We start from the raw sequence: 25,097 nt of genomic DNA on the forward strand, positions 1-25,097 counted from the left end.
TTGCATCACATTATTTTAAAAGGTAAATAAAGTAAACAGTGTCCCAAAAAAACACCTCAAGTCATCACCACACTTTTCCTGCATCTCCTTATTGAAACTTAGAGCATCTTCATAGTTACATAGTTACACAGTAGGTGAGGTTGAATAAAGACAATAGTCCATCCATTTCAACCTGTGTAGGTGTGTGTGGCTGTAATCATCTCGCATACCCCTCCCTTCCTCCTCCGTTTCACAAAAAGTCAGTATGCAATCAGTGTTGCTGATGTTTTTGCCCACTCCACCTCTGCTTATCATGCCAGGCTCCTTCAAAATGGCTACATAAACTCTGTTTCTACCTGTTATACCTGAGAGGCCAAAACAGAGGCAGCACTAGAAGATTATAGCAATGTGTATCTCTCCCTTTGTTTTTATAACTAGCACTGGGGATGTCAAATGAAAGAAAAGAATGGATTGAGCATAGTGGGAGAGGGTAGGTCATCAACTATCATCATTCATGTTGATGTCATCAGTGAACTAATATGGCCACATAGCCAGTACTACAAATGTCTTAGCAACCCACAAGCCCTGAGTGGGAAGCAATCACATTCATGACAACTTCCCAGCATAAACATGCCCCACTGTGAGCATCTGCCATGTCTCTGTATATCAGCTTAGAGATGGTCTTGATTACGACCAATTTTCTTATGTGCAATCTTTTTGTAATCCTTTTTTTATTTTTTGAAGCAATAGCACATTCTCAAAGTAGCACATATAAGAACCACCCAAATCTCTCAAACTCTTAAGGAAACTGTTGAAAATGCAAAATGAATCAGCAGCAGGACAAATGTCCTGAGGGAGATAGAGGGAGCATACCACTAGAAAAGTGTCATACATTATTTATTCAATTGCCCTCTTTGTGTACATACTGTACCTGAGGTTTTGTATGTGCTGCTTAGTAGTTTGAAAATGTATCAATATACTTAAGCATATAGTTATTTTGCTTGTGCTAGACAATGAGGGACATTGCATTCTTTTTCTTCCCTATTCCAAATGCTATAGGTTCATTTGCTTCCCCCGCCGAAACGCGTAGGAATAAAAAAACTCTCTCATACCAAGATCCAACGCCAATCTGAGACGTTCGGACCTTAAGAGAGAGACTAATGTCACTTTACCACAATGTCACCTCTTTCATATTCCTCTTCACTTTCACCTATGGGTCTTTAACCCATACACCATATGTACCATATCGGCTGTAACTTGAAACGTATGATATTTACTTTATATCTTATTTTGGAATAAATATTATTATTTTACTTTGTATCTAAGATACCTTTGTGTACTAGCCCTTTAAAAGTCCCACACACCTTGACCTGAGGCACCAAACCCTCTCTTTCAAAGATATAATAGGGATGACGGCTAAAACCGAACTAAAAAATTCTCAGGGAATCGCATATCCATAAAATTTACCCCGGGTGGAAAACACACCCACTGCCTCACAGACTCCCTGGAGAAGATAAACATAAACCTTCTTTTCCCCCTCTTATGCTGCCCAGCAAGGCATAAGAAACCAACACATCAAAGGGCAAAAACAAAAATCCTTCCTCCAGTTCAGCCTTAGGACTGCAACAGGAGTCACGAAGGTACTCGAACCGCCAACAAAACTACTATACAGGCCAAAAAACCTTGACCTGGTAAGTACTTGTGCATGTGTGATGGAGACAGACATGGAGAAACTGATGGGCACCGAGTGGGACTCCCTAATGCAGGGGATTCAAAACAAATTTCAAGAGAAGGAACAAATGGATTCAGACGTACTAGCATTATTTTCAAACCTAAGGAAACACCTGGTAAGAAAATCCGCCTTATATTGGCACATCCAAAGTTTTAACAGATACATAAAAGAAAAAATAAACCCAGCTGGCCTCCGCATTCAAATATTTCCAACCATGGACCACATAACTGAGCAAATGAAAAAAGAATGGGAGAACACCCTAAATGAATGCTCTAAAAACCTCATGGTTCTACTCCAGGAAGAGTACCGGAGACAAATAAAAAACCTTGATGAGGAAATTAAATTAGTATATGAACTACTCACACCCCTCAAAGCTGCACCACTATACAGTGAGCAGGAAACAAAACTTAAGATACACCTAGAGGAATATGGAAAAGAAATATTGCAAAAAAAAGAAAGAAAATACTGGCGAGATAAAAACGCATTTACCCAAGGCAGAGCATACAGGTGGTCAAACACAACAAGAGCAAATAAGAATAGAAGTAAAACAACAAAAAATCCCAACTACTCTACGGACTCATCATCCTACAACTCTGGGACCGATACCAACAGAGGAAGAGGTAGGAACCAAACAAAAAATTACCAACAAAATCCACAAAGGAACTATGATAGAAGAGAATGGGGAACACAAAACGAACTAGGGGAAACGGACCCCCAAGAACCAGAAATTATGGAAGTACCCACAACCAGTAGACCAAACAACTACCAGATCTTCACAAGATCTCAGAAAAACAGGGATGAATATTCAAAACAACCCCAAAAGGGGCCTTTTTTAGTGCGAGAAAAACCCAAAACCAAAACGAAACCACCGTTAACACAGGAACAACAGGAGCCGCAACTGGAAGAACCGAGGGACTAAATGTGATCAACCTCTCCTCCTATAATCTAACACCGGAACAGAAGGAGGTATTATCATTAGGATTGTCATTTTGCCCCAATAAAAGTATGGACACCTTTGAGACCATAAAAGACATTAACTTGTTCGCACGGAATTTATTGTTGAAATCTATGTATCAGAAGAAACCAGTAACCCAAGAACAACCCACACCATTGACAGCCGCGGAATTCCGAGCCATCCGAGACTTAAACCTATTATTGGAAGAAGGAGGCATGAGTGACTCAGAAAGAACTGATGAAGCCACGGATAGTGATGACGAAATAGAGGAAACCACAACAACTGACACCTTCCGGAAAAAGTCACACAAATTTCCACCCCTAAGCACCAATCCCACCATTGCGCTGTTTGTCAGACAAATGTCGAAGGACGTCGAAAAAATACACAAAAACACCCGAACAGCCAACTTAAACCCGGCACAAAAGAGAGCATTAAAAGAACTCAAGGAGATTGATAACATTACCATTAAACCCTCGGATAAGGGAGGAAATGTTGTCGTGATGGACAACGAACACTATAAATATATGTGTACCAAAATATTGGAAAATAAAAAATGCTACAAAGCTATCTCACCTCTCATGATAGGGAATTACAATAAGGAATTCTACCAACTGGTAGACAACGCATACAATGACAAGGCTATATCCCAGTCCTTATGGGAATTCATCAAAATTAAACACCCGAGAACGCCGACTTTTTACTCACTGCCAAAAATCCACAAAAACCCAACAGATCCACCCGGTAGACCAATAATCTCTGGCAACGGTAATATAACGGAGAAGGCAAGCCAAGTCATAGACACCTACTTGAGACCACATGTGACTCAATTGGCATCATATACGAAGGATACAGTGCACCTGTTGCAGATCCTGGAAGGCATAACAGTACCAAAAGACGCCCTACTGGTCACCATAGATGTGGAGGCTCTATACAATAACATTCCCCACTTGCATGGCTTAAAAACTGTAGAAAAAACACTTAATCAACAGAGCAACCACGATAGGAAGTTCAACCATTTTATCCTCAATATGTTGGAATTTATATTGAACCACAATACATTCTCTTTCTGTGGAACATACTACTTTCAGGTATGCGGAGTTGCCATGGGCACCAGTTGTGCACCCGCTTATGCAAACATATATCTTGGTGACTGGGAAAATGAATTCCTAACAGAAGAAGAAAACTCAGAATATACAGAAAACATCCTCCTGTGGCAAAGATACTTGGATGACATCTTGGTAATCTGGAATGGATCCGAGGATCTCATCAAAAAATGCCTTGAGAAAATGAACAAAAACAACCATAACATGTTTTTCACCATGTCATACCACAAAACCAAAATTCCATTCTTAGATACATATATCTACAAGGACGACCAAGGAAACGTGATGTCAACACTCTACAGAAAGGAAACGGCAGGAAATACTATACTGCACGCTACCAGCTTCCATCCGGAACCACTTAAAAAATCAATTCCATATAGTCAGTTCCTTAGACTAAAAAGGAACTGCTCGAAAGAATTAGACTTCAAAAAAGAAGCTTATGATCTTAACTTGAGACTACAGGAACGAGGGTACACCAAAACGTGCCTCAGAAAGGCCTTTAACAAAGTTAAACAAAAAAACAGACAGGACATCCTTTTCAAAAAAGACACTACTAAGGAAAAAACTCAACAACCAACAAGACTGATTTTGCGATTCTCTAATGAACACAAACAATTAAAAAAAATCCTCCAAAAAAATTGGTCTATACTGACCGAGGACCCTAATATTAAAGAACTAATAACAGAAAAACCACTTGTTACTTATAGAAAAACGACATCACTACAACAAACACTGGTCAACAGTGAGTTCAAATCCAAGAAAGATGCCTGCCAAGTCAAAGGCACATACCCATGCGGATCATGTGCACAGTGTTCAGTCATTAAAAAATCCACCCACAAGATACTACCCAATGGAGACCAGTTCACCCCAAAACATTTTGCCAACTGCAAGACCAAAGGGGTGGTCTACCTGATGGAGTGCCAATGTGGAAGCTTCTACGTTGGAAAGACGCGACAAGAGTTTGGCCTAAGAGTTAACCAACATTTACAAAGTATGTCTATAAGCAACTTTTATCTACCACTGGGCCGACACGTGGCCAATTACCACAAAAACCGCATGCCAAAAGTCCAATTCTCTATATTGGACAGGATACATGTGCCCCCCAGAGGGGGGGATTGGAATAAAGTGCTACTCCAAATGGAGCTCCGCTGGATAAAGAAATTAAATGCAGCCCAACCACCGGGCTTAAATGAAAATGCTAGTTATCGCCCCTTTCTGGAGGGCTTCGTATCCGGAAAAACAGATTAAGGGACATCAACAAACACCCCAATATCAGATAACTGTCTCCCAAAAAACACTCTTTGAATTTTTAGTTCTCCATTCAAACCCCTGCTGGGATCGAACACCCCCTGCCAAAATCAAGATCTTCATGTCTCACTTATACCACGCATGCACAGATTTGTATGAAATTGCTGCTAAATATAAATATAACAAAAAATATATATAGTCTGTTCTTATTATATATAATGACTTCTCCTTTGGACAAACAGCCCCAAATCGGCTTCCAAATGGAATGTTATCTAATGATGGATTACCTAATCATCACTTACATGTATATATATCCTTTTTTTTTTTGCCTGGAAAAATATTTAAAAGCCTGCCATCATCCCCAAATAATCCTCATCCGGCACAGGTAACCCCGGTGGTACAAACCGGGGAACAAGGAGTTAAGCAGACTTCTCTCCACCTTCTGCCAATTGGACCCACTATTGGAATCCCAGCTCCGCCTCCTGTGTCGGCGGCCGCTATCGAATATACCGCTAACGAAGACAGGATGCGCACGCACCCGCGGCGCGTCATCCAGAAAGAATCCTCCGTTACATAAATCGCGCACCTACTGCGCATGCGCGAACGGTATAAAAAGGCCGGGAATCCTAACAGGGCGTCACTTCCCTCGAGCCGAGGGACAGTGAGGACGCTCGGACCACGCTACCAGGATCTCTTCGTTTTCTCCCCAAGCCTATGGACCCTTAAAACTGTAAGTATACCACAATGCAAAAGATGCATTGATGGTATCTTCTTCCTTGGGATAACACACTAAATAAGGCCTTTCCTGTCCTGTCTACTTCATTCAGGAATAGGAATAACCGGAACAGCACCCCCTAGTGGAGACCACTGGAACTGTGCACCATTACAGGACCAGCTGGAATAATACTCCACCTAGCGGATAAAACTGGAAATTACATTAACCACATAATTATATGTTGCAAAGTAAGTGCAAAACATTATGGAATATATATATTAAAAAATTCAAATTGCTCTGAAAACTCCAAATAAAATACTTTCCTCTATGTACAGACTGACCAGACACGGGTTGAATGTATGTCTTCTTCTCCCAACTGGCCCAGAGAATACATGTATCCAGTAAGTATATAACAAATACAACTGGCACATGTACAAAAATACGGATGTATACCAATATCCTCGTCCCTTACCTTCTACCTTTTCTCACCTTGCATATCCCAGTAGCGAGACCCAGTTGATTCTTATGAGGACCCGAGGACCATAAGCAGGCCCAGGCATATCACTTTTTAAGTATGTATCACATGACCATAGGCGAAACAAATGTTTCCAAATGGCCAAAAATTAAATTAACAAAATATCTCTACTATCATTTATCCACAGAGATGATTGACATTTTTCCTTGAAAAAGGCTCCCTCGCCGAAACGCGTAGGAATAAAAAAACTCTCTCATACCAAGATCCAACGCCAATCTGAGACGTTCGGACCTTAAGAGAGAGACTAATGTCACTTTACCACAATGTCACCTCTTTCATATTCCTCTTCACTTTCACCTATGGGTCTTTAACCCATACACCATATGTACCATATCGGCTGTAACTTGAAACGTATGATATTTACTTTATATCTTATTTTGGAATAAATATTATGATTTTACTTTGTATCTAAGATACCTTTGTGTACTAGCCCTTTAAAAGTCCCACACACCTTGACCTGAGGCACCAAACCCTCTCTTTCAAAGCTCTCTTGAAGCTTCCTTCATAGGGACAGTATATGAAAGTTAAGGTAGCATAGCCTGGGTGTCACTTCCAAATCTATAGCTCCTGTGACTCTTGTTCTAGTTAAAGCAATTTGTTGGCATCCTTGTTGCCAAATGGGTTAATAATAAAAATAGGTAAATTGGCTTGTGTAATTTTCATTCATAAGACAAAATAAGCATTTAAAGGTTTCAAACTGTATGTTTTTTTTTTTAATTTAGTAGAAAGTTTGTTTTAATTTAATTTGAACACAGTTCAAGATTACATTACAGAAGTTCAGTAAAAATGCATAAAGTAGCCTGGATAAATGAATGTTCTTTGATTTTGTGGCATGTTTAGATTTTAGTTTGAGTCTTTTAAGTTCAACTTCTTCAACTGTGTTAGGTCTTGTGTACACAAACATTTGTTTGCATCTGAACTGCTTTTCTCCCCATGTAAGTTAGTAGATATGCCTAAGCATCTAAAAGCAGCTAGATGCAGGATAGAAAGAGTTTGGAATCTGGTCAGAAGGATGCCACAAGGAGGACAGAAGCACCCATAGAGGAACTCCGATCTTAAAAGGCATCTTATTTAACTAAATGCACCCACAATAATAAAATTAATTTACTGCATTAAATGTTTGCATCAGAGCCTGCATTGCATGGCAACCATGATCGGTGCATCTTGGATGCACAACACAGGCTCCTGCAGACTCTGCCCCCAGTCTCAGATCTCTACTGAGGCATGAACAAATGGTCATGGGGCTGGAGGAAGTAAACAGTGGACTAGAGGTGTGGTAACATCACTGCAGTTGTGCTCCATTGAGGTCTAAAGGGCCCTCTGCCATGGCAGATGGAACTTGTGGTCTGTAAGTGGAAGACATAACTGTGTAGATGGAGCCATGCACAGCCACACTAAATTCAGAGAAAAAACAGAACCCTACAGAGATGAACCTCACAAATTCAGGTAGGTGGGAGGAGCGGTTTGAGGGTGGAGGGTTGGGTAATGTGATCATGTTTCATTACACATTTCATTTTAGCGTAATACTGATCTCAAATACAAGTTGAATGCTTGAATGAACCTAAAAGCACGCTGCACTTTTTGATCTGCACAAGCCTGTAGAATGATTAGTAACCTGCTAAATGGAAGCAGTAACAAAATGATAATGAAAGTGAGCAATATGATGAATATCTACAGGCAACACACTACGTACTAAATGCACATTTAGCTGCTAGTGTGCACGGTTAGACACAATGCTGATGAGCTGATTCTGGGGCATAGCACAGTTTCCTTTTTCACAGAGTTTTATTGAGATGTCATAAGCAGGTTTTAATCATCTTAACAGCATCAAAAATGCAGTAGTTCAGGCAGCAACCTGGTGTACTAAAAAAGTACTTTTTTTTCAGCACACACCACACCAACACTCTGTTGTGAAGTGATACCATAGGAAACTAGGCAAATTGCCTCCGCTATATGTTGGCGCTGTGTTGGAAACAGCTGCCAGCGCAGCTCCACTGTATCAAGTGTAAACGGGCCCTCAAAAATACTTCTAAAATCAATGTTAAAATTAAATATCTAAAAAATGACAGCCCATGGACCCATTACCTTTGTATTGCTTATGGGCTTCCACGCACAGAACTGCCACACAATTGATAGTGAGTATATCACAGTACTGTACTGAAGGAAATTAGAATTTAGCTTATATAACACCATTTTGTATTAATTAGGCTCAGGTTCTGTCATTTTATGAGAAGCATCCATTTTATGTACTTAGATAATGTAAGGAAAGACAGAATCTTTCCTAACAGTATCTAAGTACATAAAATGGATGCTTCTCATAAAATGGTAGAACCTGAGCTTAATTGATACAAAATGGCATTATATAAGCAAAATACTAATTTCCTTCAATCCCCTCTTAGGTCACGCACGTGACCTCACACCCTAGTTACTGATTGATATTTAGGGCCACTGTTGTGTCTCTCTATCTCCCTCATTCAACCTATTCCTATTAGCTCTATTCTGTGTCCTATCACATCCTGTGTCTGTACATGATATCACACATATATCAGCGACTTTCAGTCAAAATATATTTTGTGACAGATAAATACAGAAATAGAAGGCTTTATAAATTTTCATCACGATAGGAGTTTTATGCATAAGTGTGCTAAAAGCTGATTGGTCCTTAATATACTTTTACGTTTTACATATAAGCTGCAACGGAGATGAATAAAAGCAGATCATTCTGAGAACCCATACGCTGTGTGACATGTTTGTCAGAGTGGTCTCCAGGTGCCTGCTGAGTCAGAGGGTCAACCTGGTCAGGGCAACAAGTCTACATACCCTTAGGAGTGTCCAACGCCAACATGTACCATGTTGGTCATCGAAGAAAGCAAAACACTCTGATTTAAAGTGAAACCCTTTGTCGGCTAAATATTTTTCAAACAGTGTGCTATGTTGGTCATCCAATTTCTTTTTCCTAGAAAAGACTTCAGTGTCTTTCTTTATCTTGCCAGTATAATATTTCAGGGATCTAATACCTTTTTGCCACATACTTCTAATTTGTTTTTTGAGCTAAATGCTCAAGCTCATACATGTCATAGCAAACTACACCGTGGCACAGAATTCCATTTAGTTCTACTTATTGTAGATTAATCCCTGTTGCTTGGTTCAAATCAATCTTCCTTTTTTTGAATATGGTTATTATTCAGTTTTACTGTGCTACATCCTTTCCTATCTATAATATGTGCTAGAAGACATGGATAACTTCCTTTAGAGCTCTATAAAGTTCTTTATAGTTGATACTCATCCCTGTGAAATAAATTCTTAGATTTGCAGTATCTTGCACAGCTACTACTGGCAGGAGTACTGTGATTTCGGCTCGTTATTATAGCATAAGTCGCTTATACTACTGTATATTTTTTAGTGATTATTAACTTGTGGTTTTCTGTATCTTCCTAGGTTGTTCCGTGCGTCCTCACTTTGTTACCATTGGTGGCCTCTCCCTTTCGGAGACTACTGACGGTAGCTATTTAGCCTTTGTTGGGGGATTTCCATCTCCCATCAATGGCATACGTTCCTATTGGTTGTGCCCTAACTATTTGTTTTATATATTACCTTCTATGCTAAGCACACAATTGTCCCTTCTGTTTAGTTCTTCCCTTTTCTCTACACATTTCCTCCCCCTTCCCACATCGAGTATGAAACAATCTACAAATTCCACAATGGTTTGGTATGCTAGACATCATTTCTATACAATCTTATGGCCCCCCTAAATATAATGTCCTTGAATGTTCAGGGACTAAATAACCCAAACAAACTTACTAAAGCTTTTCGCAACTTTGCATTATTAAAAGCACACATTTTGTGTCTTTAAGAGACGCACTTCACCTTACAATCCACTCCCAAATATTTTAGTCCTAAATATCCTCACATTTTCACTGCCTCTGCCTCTACAAAACAACGAGGTGTGCTAGTGGCCTTTCATCGGTCTACTCCATTTACTCTTGTACATGAAATCAAGGACCCTGAGGGCAGGTATCTGATTCTCACGGGATACCTTATTGACTCCGCTATCACTATAGTGTCATATTATGCTCCCAACAAAAATCCTATTCCATTTCCTTTGCATCTTTTTCAGGTTGTGGATTCTCATAGAATGGGTGCAGTAATGATTTGTAGTGATTCAAATCAAGTTATTTTCCCATTTCTGGATAAATCCCCTATATCTTCTTCGAGCAGCCCTAATAAACTCTCATTCTCACAACTGCTTGTAAAACATAATATGGTAGATTCTTGGAGAGAGGTGAATCCAAACAAGCGTAGATACACATATTACTCCCACCCTCATAAAAGGTTTTCCCGCATAGACCATATATTTCTCACTATAGGTCTCATACCTGAAACGATTGCATCTATGGTCATACCAATCACATGGTCTGACCATAATGCAGTTTGCACAGTTATTGCTTCAACTATTCCTAAAGCACATGACACTACGTGGTGCCTTAATGACTCTTTATTAAAAAATAAATCTCATTGTCTGGATATTAAAAATGCTCTCTCTGAATATCTATTACATAATTCAATGCCAGATGTGTCTCCCCTACTTTATGGGAGGCACACAAACCAGTTATTCATGGTATTTGTTTGAGACAGGCTGCCTTCTTTAGACGTGAACGTAAAACACTTAGCCAGAAATTAGAAACAAACTTTAATACATGCTACAAAGTATATCAAAATAATCCTACTTCTTCTAATAAAACCAATCTTGATAAAGCTAGGCTTGAATTTGATCTGTTTCTTACAGAGTCTGCAGATAAGACACTTCGGAGATCGCCTCACAATTTTTACATTAAAGCAAATAAACCAGATTCACCCATGGCTTGCGTCACTCCATAAACCATTTACACCCATACGTCTTAAAATCTCAAGAGATACATTTACCAGCAACCCTATAAAAATTCTTAAGAAATTTAAAACACACCTAGCTACTCTATATTCATCTGAAAACAATTTGAATTTTTCTGCTGCAAATGCATTTTTTGCTCAACTATCACTACCGACTTTCTTAGTCTCAGATGGAATTTATGGAAAAATCAATAACACCAGATGAAGTGTCCCAAGTTATAAAATCACTAAAATTAAATAAAAGACCAGGCCCTGATGGTTTTTCGGCATTATACTACTGGGTTTTTTCCAATTCCCTTTCGCCTATCCCAGCTAATGCTTTCAATACACTTCTTAATGGCCAATCCTTTAAACAGAAAACTTTAACAGCAATCATCTGTATGCTCCCAAAGCCTCAAACTGATGACACGATTTGGTAGAACTATCGACCCATTTCCTGTTTACATTCAGATATTAAAATTTTAGCCAAAATTATAGCTTCCAGACTAAATAACTTCACAGGACAACTCATTCATAGGGATCAAGTAGGTTTCATACCTATTCGCCAAGCTACTGACAACATCAGACGTGTTATCTCATATAGCTAAAACACGCCGCATCCCCTCGTGTTTCCTATCACTAGACATTAAAAAAGCCTTTGATACCATATCCTGGCCATATATGAAATATACTCTTAGTAAATGGGGTTTTGGCCCAATTTTTTTAAAATGGATCTCTGCACTTTATAACAAACCTAAAGCACATATTAAATACGCAGGCTATAAATCAGACTTGTTTAACATAGAGAGAGGCATGCGTCAGGGATGCCCTCTCTGCCCTCTCTTATTTGCCCTTCTTATAGAACTTTTAACACACATTATTAGAAGTAATCCCTCAATTTCTGGTATAGAACTATAGTTGTGTTTATTTGCAGATGACATTCTTCTTTTTCTATCATTTCCCCATATATCAGCCCCCAAATCTCATTGCTACCCTTAATAAATTTGCTGCTATTTCAGGACTAAAAATAAATTTTATAATATAAATATTATATACATTTGAAAAAATCCACGACCCTTAATATCTCATTGAGTGAACCTGAGTTAAATTTAGCGCAGAATGCGTTACCATTTTCATGGTCTTTGAAGCACCTTCCATATTTGGGTATAAAATTTACTCCCAACCATTCTGATCTTTATGCAGCCAACTTTACTCCATTATTGAAAAAAGTTACTGAACTACTGACGAAATGGTCATCACTTCCATTGTCGTGGTTTGGGAAGATAAATGCAATCAAAATGGTCATTCTACCCAAATTTTTATATTTATTTAGGGTCCTGCCAATTCATATACCTGCACATTTTCTTTGAATCTTACAACGTAAAATAATTAAATTCACTTGGGGTTCAATCAAACCTAGATTGCCCAAATCCACATTGATTCTCCCCAAAACAAGGGGTGGACTGGGTCTCCCCAATTTTGCCACATATTGCAAAGCTGCACAATTGGCACAATTAACTAAGTATCATGCCACTACTGAAATTCCCTTATGGGTTACGATAGAATCTAGTGAATGTGACCCCATCTCAATTTCCAATCTCTTATGGTTACAACCATCAGTTCGAAAACATATTACTAATCCAATCACCAAGCAATCTCTTTCTTTATGGGATAGACTAAAGACTAATTATAATTTACAGTCTACACACAATCCATGGTCTAGGTCAAGCCTGTCAAGGTGATTTACTCTGGTCTCTAGCTCTTCTATCTTAAGTTTTCCTGAACTTTGTGAATCACATCATTTACCACATTCAGAACTTTTTCGATATCTCCAAATTAAAAATTTCTATACCCCATTTATAACAAATGGTACCATTCTGAATCAGCTCTCTCAATTTGAGCGTATCTGTATCAAGAACCCACCCTCCAGAGGTCTAATTTCTAGCCTATATTCTCAATTGCTTAACAATCCAGACGTAGATACACCAAACTATGTCAGGAAATGGGAAACAGACCTTGGCTGTACACTTAACCAATCAGAATGGTCTGAAATCTGATCTGTAACAAAATCTTCTTCTTCAAATATTATCGCAATTGAATCATCATACAAGGTTCTTTCACGATGGTACTTGGTACCAGCTAGAATCGCCAAGTTCCCACCAAACTATCCGGCTTTTTGTTTTAGAGGTTGTACAGAAATAGGTACACATGTTCATATATGGTGGAATTGCTCAATTGCTACAGTTTTTTGGAAAGAAATATTCTCTCTAGCATCTAAAATGTTTGAAATAGATATTACTTCAGATCCGGTGATTGCCATTTTAAATATAAAACCTGCATGCCTGACACAAAAACAATTCAAATTATTCCTTCAGCTTCTTAATGCCGCTAAACAAACCATAGCCAAAGCTTGGAAGACTACCACTTTGAATCTTGTAGAAGTTAAACATAGGATGAATAGTGCATTATTACATGCAAAAATGGAAGCCATGGATTGCGATAAATTTAGTACTTTTATAAGCATTTGGGACCCTTGGATTAAACATGGCCTATCACCAGGTTTTGAGGAACAGGTTCTGAATGCTTGGTAGTTAAGACATATTTTACACCAACAACACACCTGTTTGAGCCTGTCAAGAACTACAGAGTGCTCCCCGCAGGCTCCCTGGTTTGGCCTGCTTTTCCTGGTTTTACTTATTGTATCCTCTGTTTCCCCTGTCTAGTTGCATTACCATGTGGATTATCGCACACATTTATCCCTTCTCACGTACTACCGAGCTACTGGGCTTTGTTCACCCTTGCTTCGCCTGCTGCTTGGCCGCGCCTCCCCACCTGGGCAAAGAGTGTTCCCTTTATGGGGTGCCTATGGGTTGGCTACGCCGGTTGCAGAGTCCTGGCCACAGCCCCCTGGTTACCTCTTATCTACCTACTTCTAAGTTTGACCCATGGTTATTGTAAGCATTATTTTGTTAGCGCATCTGGCTTGTACTTATCTTGTCACTCTGTTTACCAATTGTTGTTACCTGTTTACTTTGTTCTCCAATAAAATGTTTGAACCACAAAAAAAAAAAAAAAAGACTTATATTTTATTTACTTTGTATTAACTTTTGTGGTACAAGTTCTATTCTCGATGTCCTCTTCTTTACCCACTTTACCCTACCCACACACTGCTGACTTCTTCCTTTTTATTTTTTTTTATTTCCCCCGCAGCCATGTTCTGAATACCTTCTCAAAATCTTAATATCTCAGAATATCATATTAATAATTCTACCTTTTTCTTTTGTTCCTTTCTTTTGTGCAAACTTCACTATACAGTATAACATTTATAATACTGTAACAATAACAGTATTTCTGCTCTGTTTTTGTTTTGTAACTTGCTTTATGGCTGTTTTATAAAACTCAATAAAAGTATTGAACGAGAAAAAAAAAGTATATATATATCTATTTTTCAAACACTTGCATTTTCAGTCTACTAAATTAGACAATTAATGGTATCACTTTAACTCCAAACTGTTTTACCTCTAAGTATGCAATAACCTCAAAAGAGTCTAGAATGACCACATCAGTGCAGTGTTGCCCTCCTGAGGTCATATTAGAGTCCTTGGATATCAATATATGCTAATGCCTAAAAATAATTTCAAAGTAACACATTACAAAATGTTTGTAGACACGCAGGACTATAATTTAGAGTGTAATTTATATTGTCTTGCATTATTTGAAATAAAACACTAGAGCGTTATGTGATATTTAAAAAAAAAATTGTAATCATGGATGTCCAAGTGGATTTGCGAATGACTGTTATTTGAAAAAACATACACTAAACAGCTACTAAATACATGCATTCTCCAGACTGGACAGCTGCAACGCCTGAGTGTTTCAGTCCTCATGCGAATTATGTCAAAGTAACCTGATTCACAGTAGCTTTCTCCAGCCATACAAGCCAGACAGCTGGGATGATTATGCATTATGATGTTTAATCGGGAATGTTAACAGTGGATATGAAGTATTTATAAGAGTCTTGGGATAAAATGTTAGCAACATCATTCAAAAGGATGGTGTCATTTGTTCTATTAAACAAACATTAAAAGCTGATCAGACAAGCAAAAAAAGAAAGCTTTTAGTCAGGCAGTTTTTCTTTGTTTCTCACACAAGACAAGCTGTTACAGTTGAATAAACATTTCAAAGTATAAGTGAATTAAGGAAAGTTGCATGCAATTTCCCTTACAATTTTCCCTAAATTTAGGTTTATGTTAATTGTTTAGTAGAATAGGTAAATTTGGCTGAATGATCAGACAAGGAGTAAAGCAGCCCGTAGATGACTCTACTTTTAAACAAACAAACAAACCCAATTCCCCCACCCACACTCTCAGTGTGGATAGGGGAATCACTCCTGTTGAGCTTTTGTGTGCTGACAATGGGAATACAATGATCAGCGCTGCCAGCCATAGTTGTCTGGCTGATTGAGTGCAATTTATTTGACAGGCTGGTTGAACAGAAGTTGACTTGTGAATTGACTTCTGTAAAACCACTGTGTCTATACATGGATCAAAATGCAGCCAGACCCTGCTGAACTGGCCGAATTTTGATTCATGTATAGCCGGCCTAATTGTAACTTGCAGTTTACTAAACAGGTGCAAAGTTAGAAGGAATAATTCAAAACATTTTTAGGATGGCAAAGAGCAAGCACACACTGCAGAATAATACAAAACAGATAATAAAATCTGCACAAACATGGACTCTTTACAATGACCATGTGACTTTATCAAGTTAACATGTGGTATCATAGCAACACAAACAATATAGCCGTGTGGCCATGTTAAATCAAGTGCCACCAGCATCCATGTCCTTTTGTTACATGCGGCTTCGGATTAGGGAATTTACCAACCACATCTCATTGGGCCAGGGACGTCCTGTCATGCAACAGATTCCCAGGGGTTTGGCCAGAATCCTTAACTCATCTCTCATCTCAAAGTCTATAAAAACAGAGAGTATCTAGTTTATAATCTGTACTTCAATAAAACAGTTTAGAACACAAACTGCTACACATCTTTATAAATCACATCCCTCTCAGTAAAGTCCAGGGTAACAAGTAACAAAGGCAAATAGTTGGAGGGATCCCAGACACCATAAAAAGGAACACAACACTGGAACTGCAGTACTCTGATAGCATTTAGAGAGGTGCTATCCACTGTAGCTACTGTACATCTTCAAGAGAAGCTGCATATTTTTCAGCCCCTGACCAGCTGCCAGCATGCTGATTCTTACAAAAGAGGGCCACACATTTGGCTGCAAGTACATTCTGTTTGTATTACAATTATGTTTCAAAGAATTTTATTGGATTTCAAGGAAACAGAAACACAAAAGACAGAAAATATTGAAACATCGAAGCTCAAGGCTTCCCTCATATAAGGTGAACAAAAAGAGCTGGTACAAATTTCAATTATACAAAGGCACAGGTTCGTGAGCAGGGGAGGACTGGGCCAGGGGGCAGGAGGGCAATTGCCCCCCCCGGCCACTCTGACGCCCCATAAAAAGGCTGCACCGCTTCTTCCACAGACATGCCTAAAGTAATCCTGGTGAAGAGAAGTAAAAAGTCCCCACCGTTGGAGCACCCCCTAATAGGATCCTACTTTTCTGCTTCTTCGAGACTTATTTATTTACTTATTTTATTTATTTCAGGTGTAATATTATTTCAGGTGTTTATTTTCAGGTTCAGTTGCACATCAGTCCCTGCCCTCAAGGAGCTTACAATCTAAGGTCCCTAACTCACATTCATACATACATAGTAGGGCCAATTTTTTTTTTATACAGGATCCAATTAACCTACCAGCATGTCTTTGGAGTATGGGAGGAAACTGGAGTACCCAGAGGAAACCCACGCAGGCGAGAACATGCAAACTCCAGGCAGGTAGTGTTGTGGTTCGAACCAGTGACCCTCTTGCTGCTAGGTGAAAGTGCTAACCACTACACCACTGTGCCATGCCATGCTGAGACTTGTCATAAGCTCACCATCTCCTCTCCATCTCCTCTACCCCAAGCTTAATGACTCCACTACCTATGAATCCAGTCTTCCCTCCAGGACTGTCACTTCATACACTTCATCCAAACAACCCACTACTGGTATACGTTTACACCACCTCCTCTTGAATGGTAAACTTAAACAATTTGAAGGTTTGAACGCATTAGGGGCCAACTCCCACCTAACATTTTTAGATTACTTGCAAATCAAATACTACATTAACAAGATCCAATGTGCGACTGACCTATCCAAAGCCCTCACACCTTTTGAGAAACTATGTACCACCCAAACTCCCCAACGACACATTATCTCAACTATATATAACATGCTTTGGGATAACACTCAAGCGGGCGAAGGGAAGGTTTGCAAGGCTTGGGCCCAAGACCTTCACGTGGAGCTTCATATGGAGAAAATTATTTAAATTACTTTCTCTATCTCTATCTGTCACCCCTGCCATTCTACGCAAGTACAACACCTCCATATCTAGCGAATTCTGGAGATGCCAACACGCTAAAGCCAACCTCCTGAATGTATGGTGGGAATTCCCATCTATTCAACCCTTCTTGAACACAGTTCACAAACTCACCCAAAAAATACACCTGTACAGCTCCTACCCTCATGACTCAAATTCACATCATACTTCAAGACCTTAGCAATGATGCTAATCAACGCAGCTAAACTCTGCATACCTAAACTATGGGGCATCCCCAAAATCCCATCCATATCAGAATGGTTTCAATGCATAGATGAAATAGCTGAAATGGAAGAACTAATTTCAATATCCCGGGACTCGCCGCATACATTTTTTTTTCACCTTTGCTTCCTGAGACTCATAATAGACCCTAATACATATCCACTACTTGGAAAAAAAATCACCTGATGATAAGTCTTTCCTACATAATTATCTCTAACAAACCCACAATTGTTATTATTACTGTATTATCTTCTATTTTCTGTCTATTTGTTCCGAATATTAGAGTAGCCTCAATCATCCACTAAGGCTTATTGCCAAAGGATCATTTACTCCTCATGTTTTACGTGTTTTATTGCTCTGTACAATGTATTATCTACATTTATTGTTAAATTTTATTTGCTTCAATAAAATTTGTTTGTAAAAAAAAAAAAAAAAAAAGTCCCCACTGCTGACCTACTGAGTGTGGGATAAAGACAAGGACAGAGCGCAGACCTCCCCCCCCCCCCCACATAGATGGTGTAAGCTTCGTCTGAGCAGAGGCCAGTTCCATGCCCCACTGGAGACTCTCTGTCCCTGGCCATCCCCGACCGCCCCTGCTGGCCAGGTTGGGAAACCGGATTCGGCCAGTGAGTGGAGAGTACCTGGAGTGGAGCTTCACTCTGGAATGGGGGTCAGGAGGCCGGGAAGAGAGAGAATGGGAGGGGGGCCGAGTCGCTGCACCATAGGCCTCTGGATTGTACTTGCCCCCTGGGCTGAAAGTTGCCAGTCAGCCCCTGTTCATGAGATACAAAACATAATACATTTGAGAAGAGATAGCCTAAAAATACAGTGTTGAACATTAGGGTTGAGCGGACACCTAGATGTCCGTGTTCGACGGGTTCGGCCGAACTTTAAAAAAAAGTCCGGGTCCGTGTCCCGGACTTTTACCGAACTTTTCCCGGACACCGAACCCCATTGAAGTCAATGGGGACCCGAACTTTAAGGCACTAAAATGGCTCTAAAACACCAAAGGAAAGGGCTAGAGTGCTGCAAATGGCAGCAAAACGTAATTAAGAGCATGGCAAGTGCTCTGCAAAGAAATGTGGATAGGGAAATAACTTAAAACAACAAAAAAAACCAGAAAAATAAAACAATGTTCTTCTTCATCTCTGAAGGACGAGGCCCATATGGAGTAGGAGGGAGGTTGAGGTGGTGGTGGATGTGGCGGTGACATAGGCGTGCGCACAGGGTGTGCTGGGTGTGCCTGGGCACACCCTAATCACCTAGGGCACATAGCATTGCCAGTGAGGAGATGGGAAAGATCTCCCTGGGACCTGCTCTGCTCTATTTCTCCTTGCCTACAGGTACATGGCCCCGATACATTACTCTCCCTGCTGGCAAACACATGCATGTGTATTTCAACTTTGGGGTGCACACCTTAATGCAATAGGCTGCGCACACCTATGGGCGGTGTAGGTGGAAGCGGCGGTGGAGGAGGACCAGGGCCGGATTAACAGCATCATGGGCTTGGTGCTGAGGATTTTGAAGGGCCTTAAGGGCCGTGCCTTGCCATGCACCCAGAGGAGGAAGGGTGCAGCCATGCATGCCTAATTCAACATGGGATGCTGTCTCTGAAGCCCATAAACACATCCATGCATCGCCAACTGTCCCTCCTTGTCCGGCCTTCACGCTGTGTGGGGAGGTTCTGAGGGTGCTGCCTGGGGAAGCGAGCATAGAAGCCAGACTTCTGTGTTTACAAGTGACAGAAGAGCGGTAACAGTGAATATGGCCAACCCGGGGCCTATATAAAAGGTAGGGGCCTGGAGCTGCAGCTCCAATAGCCCCTACATTAATCTGGCCCTGAGGAGGAGGACGAGGTAGCCAACACTGCTTCTTTTCAAAAATTTTAAATGAGGGTACACCCCAAAAGAGTGAGAAAGAGCAAAAATGGAACAATGGGTGGGTAAGGTCGGTATCCATTGCTATTCTGCATAAGGTACGGAAAAGTCCCGTGGGATCCATGCCTGGTTCATTTTAATGAACGTGAGCTTGTCCACATTGTCTCTGGACAGGCGGCTGCGCTTGTCTGTTATAACGCCCCCAGCCGTGCTAAATACCCGTTCAGATAATACACTGGCTGCAGGGCACGCCAGCACCTCCAAGGCGTAAAGGGCAAGCTCAGGCCATGTGCCCAATTTGGAGACCCAGAAGTTGAAGGGGGCAGACCCGTCATTCACTACATGTAGGCGTGTGCACACATACTGCTCCACCATGTTGGTAAAATGCTGCCTCCTGCTAAGACGTTCCATCTGAGCTGCTGGTGCTGCTGTTTGTTGTGGCGTGCTGACAAAGCTTTTCCACATTTCGGCCATGCTAACCCTGCCTTCTGAGGTGCTGGCGGTGCCCTGGTTGCGTTGGTGACCTCCTCCTCCTCCTCCTCTGCCTTGTGCTTCCACTGTGGCCCCGCTGTCAGATGGGAATGCCAGCAGCATGGCGTCTACCAGCGTGCGCTTGTACTCGCGCATCTTGCGATCGCGCTCCAGTGAGTGAATTAAGGACGGTACGTTGTCCTTGTAACGGGGATCCAGCAGCGTGGCCACCCAGTAATCAGCACAAGTTAGAATGTGGGCAACTCGGCGGTCGTTGTGGAGACACTGCAGCATGTAATCGCTCATGTGTGCCAGGCTGCCCAGAGGCGACGAAAGGCTGTCCTCTGTGGGAGGTGTATCGTCCGTGTCCTCTGTATCCCCCCAGCCACGCACCAGTGATGGCCATGAGCTGGCCTGGGTGCCACCCTGCTGTGAACATGGTTCCATCTCCTCCTCCAGCTCCTCCTCCTCCTCATCCTCCTCATCCTCCAGAACTGTGCCCCTGCTGGACAATTGTGTCCCTGGCGTTTGTGTGTGCAGGAACCCACCCTCGGAGCCCCTTGCGAATGACTGCCCTGAAAGCCTTTGAAATGTTACCTCTTCATCCTCCTCCTCCTCCTCCTCATCCTGTGCCACATCCTCTTCCATCATCGCCCAAATTGTTTTTTCAAGGAGGCATAGAAGTGGGATAGTTAAGCTGAGAATGGCGTCATTGCCACTGGCCATGTTGGTGGAGTACCCAAAACAGCGCAACAAGGCACAATATATGCAAATGTCAAATATGCAAACTATGCCGCAATTTAATGTTTTTTACACCAAAAGGGTGTGTATTGAATAGCGGAATAGGATAAAAAACTGTGTATCTCACACGTACAAACACAGACTAGGCCCGATTAAATTTTTTCCTACCCTAAAGGGAGGATGAGGAAGAGGAGTATGGAACATGCAGCACCCTCAAATCTTCAGAAGTATGAGATGAACCCCAAAAACTTGGAAAGGTGGATCTCTCTCACACGTACCAACACAGACTATCCCCCAATTTAACTGATCCCCAAAGGTTTTTGATTAAATAGCGGAATAGAAAATATGATCCAAAAAAAGTGTATGTATATCACACGTACACAACCACACTAGGCCCCAATTACTATTGTTTGTACCCCTAAAAGGCTAGATGAGGAGTAGGGGGGGTATGGAACAGGCAGCACCCTCAAACCTTCAGAAGTATGAGATGAACCCCAACAACTTGGAAAGGTGGATCTCTCTCACACGTACCAACACAGACTATCCCCCAATTTAACTGATCCCCAAAGGTTTTTGATTAAATAGCGGAATAGAAAATATGATCCAAAAAAAGTGTATGTATATCACACGTACACAACCACACTAGGCCCCAATTACTATTGTTTGTACCCCTAAAAGGCTAGGAGTAGGGGGAGTATGGAACAGGCAGCACCCTCAAACCTTCAGAAGTATGAGATGAACCCCAACAACTTGGAAAGGTGGATCTCTCTCACACGTACCAACACAGACTATCCCCCAATTTAACTGATCCCCAAAGGTTTTTGATTAAATAGCGGAATAGAAAATATGATCCAAAAAAAGTGTATGTATATCACACGTACACAACCACACTAGGCCCCAATTACTATTGTTTGTACCCCTAAAAGGCTAGGAGTAGGGGGAGTATGGAACAGGCAGCACCCTCAAACCTTCAGAAGTATGAGATGAACCCCAACAACTTGGAAAGGTGGATCTCTCTCACACGTACCAACACAGACTATCCCCCAATTTAACTGATCCCCAAAGGTTTTTGATTAAATAGCGGAATAGAAAATATGATCCAAAAAAAGTGTATGTATATCACACGTACACAACCACACTAGGCCCCAATTACTATTGTTTGTACCCCTAAAAGGCTAGATGAGGAGTAGGGGGAGTATGGAACAGGCAGCACCCTCAAATCTTCAGAAGTATGAGATTGTGTTCACTGTACCCCACAAAGATTGAGTTCACTGCACCCCACAATGATTGTGTTCACTGCACCCCACAAAGATTGTGTTCACTGCACCTCACAAAGATTGTGTTCACTGTACCCCCCAAAGATTGTGTTCACTGCACCCCACAAAGATTCTGTTCACTGTACCCCACAAAGATTGTGTTCACTGCACCGTAAAAGGATGTTGTTCACTGCACCCCACAAAGATTGTGTTCACTGCACCCTAAAAGGATGTTGTTCACTGCACCCCAAAAAGATTGTGTTCACTGCACCCCAAAAAGATTGTGTTCACTGTACCCCCCCAAAGATTGTGTTCACTGCACCCCACAAAGATTGTGTTCACTGCACCCCAAAAAGATTGTGTTCACTGTACCCCCCAAAGATTGTGTTCACTGCACCCCCCAAAGATTGTGTTCACTGCACCCCACAAAGATTCTGTTCACTGTACCCCACAAAGATTGTGTTCACTGCACCCCAAAAAGATTGTGTTCACTGTACCCCCCCAAAGATTGTGTTCACTGCACCCCACAAAGATTCTGTTCACTGCACCCCACAAAGGATTTTGTTCACTGCACCCCAAAAAGATTGTGTTCACTGCACCCCAAAAAGGATTTTGATCACTGCACCCCAAAAAGGATGTTGTTCACTGCACCCCAAAAATGATTTTGTTCACTCCACCCCAAAAAGATTGTGTTCACTGCACCCCACAAAGATTGTGTTCACTGCACCCCAAAAAGATTGTGTTCACTGTACCCCCCAAAGATTGTGTTCACTGCACCCCACAAAGATTCTGTTCACTGTACCCCACAAAGATTGTGTTCACTGCACCCCAAAAAGATTGTGTTCACTGCACCCCAAAAAGGATGTTGTTCACTGCACCCCAAAAAGGATGTTGTTCACTCCACCCCAAAAAGATTGTGTTCACTGCACCCCACAAAGATTGTGTTCACTGCACCCCAAAAAGATTGTGTTCACTGCACCCCAAAAATGATTTTGTTCACTGCACCCCAAAAAGGATTTTGTTCACTGCACCCCAAAAAGGATGTTGTTCACTCCACCCCAAAAAGATTGTGTTCACTGCACCCCAAAAAGATTGTGTTCACTGCACCCCACAAAGGATTTTGTTCACTGCACCCCAAAAAGATTGTGTTCACTGCACCCCAAAAAGGATGTTGTTCACTGCACCCCAAAAAGGATTTTGTTCACTGCACCCCAAAAAGATTGTGTTCACTGCACCCCACAAAGGATTTTGTTCACTGCACCCCACAAAGATTGTGTTCACTGCACACCAAAAAGGATTGTGTTCACTGCACCCCAAAAAGATTTTGTTCACTGCACCCCAAAAAGATTGTGTTCACTGCAGCCCAAAAAGATTGTGTTCACTGCAGCCCAAAAAGATTGTGTTCACTGCAGCTCACACACAGAAAAATGGATGTGGATCACTGACACCTGCCTATCTCCAATCCCACACCACACAGCAATATCGATTGTAGTTTGTAGAACACAGTTTCCCTAAAATTCAGCAGACTCTGTCCCTAACAGGATTGAGAAGAGATCGTAGATCAGGATTGAGTGCAGATTCACCCCACCCCCCACACAGCAATATCGATTGTAGTTTGTAGAAGACACTGACCCTATAATTCAGCAGACTCTATCCCTAAAATGCCTACAACTCGCCCTGCCTAAACACTCCGACCTGTCCCTCAATTCTATCCGGACACAAATGGTTTTTTCCTGCCTATCTTTCCCTAATCAGCAGCCAGCACATTGATGTGTGCTCTGTCCCTTAGCTAAGCAGCAGAATGACGCTGCTGCGGCGGCTGCCTCGAACTTATAAAGACTTGGTCACATGCTTCAGACGGCCAATCACAGCTACTAAGACATTTGCAGGCATGGCTGGGATGGCTTAAGGCACACCAGTTAAACGATTGTTGATTGGCTGTTGAAAGCCCGCCATGAAAAGAGCGCCAAAGCATGCAAAACCCGGAAATAAAACGACCGAACACGGATTTTTACCCGAACATACAGTAAAGTGTCCGTGTCCGTGTTCGGGTAAAAAAAATCCAATTATTCGGTACGAACACGAATAATACAGTCCGTGTTCGCTCAACACTAGTTCTAATAGCTTACTTAATATAAATATCAGCATCTGTAAAATATAATCAATTGCAAACTATGTGTGCGTGATGTAAATATATACAGATTTATCAATGCATCTTTTAGTCTAACTAAAGCAAAGATTAAATGTAAGTTTTTTAGATACTGAGCATTATATTACCCTGCACTACAATTATTATTATCTCAAATTTAGCTGATGAGGCCACACTGATGGGCGCTGATAGGCTGCACTGAGTGGCACTGATGAGATGGCACTGGTGAGCAGCACTTATGGGTACTAATAAAGTGCGCTAGCCTATACCTGCTTATGATCATAAAAAATCAATGAGTGTGTAAGTCAACAACAATGGCCCAATGGTATTGTGAGTTTAAAACCAACATACAATATTACCAGGTGCACAAAGAAATAGTTCTGTGAAATGGAAAAATGAAAAATAAAAATTCAAATCTTATGTGATATAATTCTTGTAAAACAAATAAAGTGATTATTCCATGAAAATTTTCCTAAAAATAATTATTCTAGATAAGTCCCATGTAAAATCCTAATATTAGGTGTATGTGATTATCAGGGGAATTATCCAATGCTGTGAATAAATGTGAGGTAATGGCCGCTTACCAGCAGGCTGCAGGTAAGCAGCTAATATCACCCGACTTCTTAGTCAATGGAATGCAATACCCCTCCGTTGGTATTCCCAAGCCGGCATCTTCTTTGTAGAGACAGCTGACAAGAGCATAAGCTGACTGTCTCCTCTGGATGTAGTCTCAATCTTCTTTCACTCCCTGCTACAG

This window comes from Pelophylax lessonae, assembly GCF_965119305.1.
Source record: "Pelophylax lessonae genome assembly, chromosome: 4".
NCBI lineage: Eukaryota > Metazoa > Chordata > Amphibia > Anura > Ranidae > Pelophylax > Pelophylax lessonae.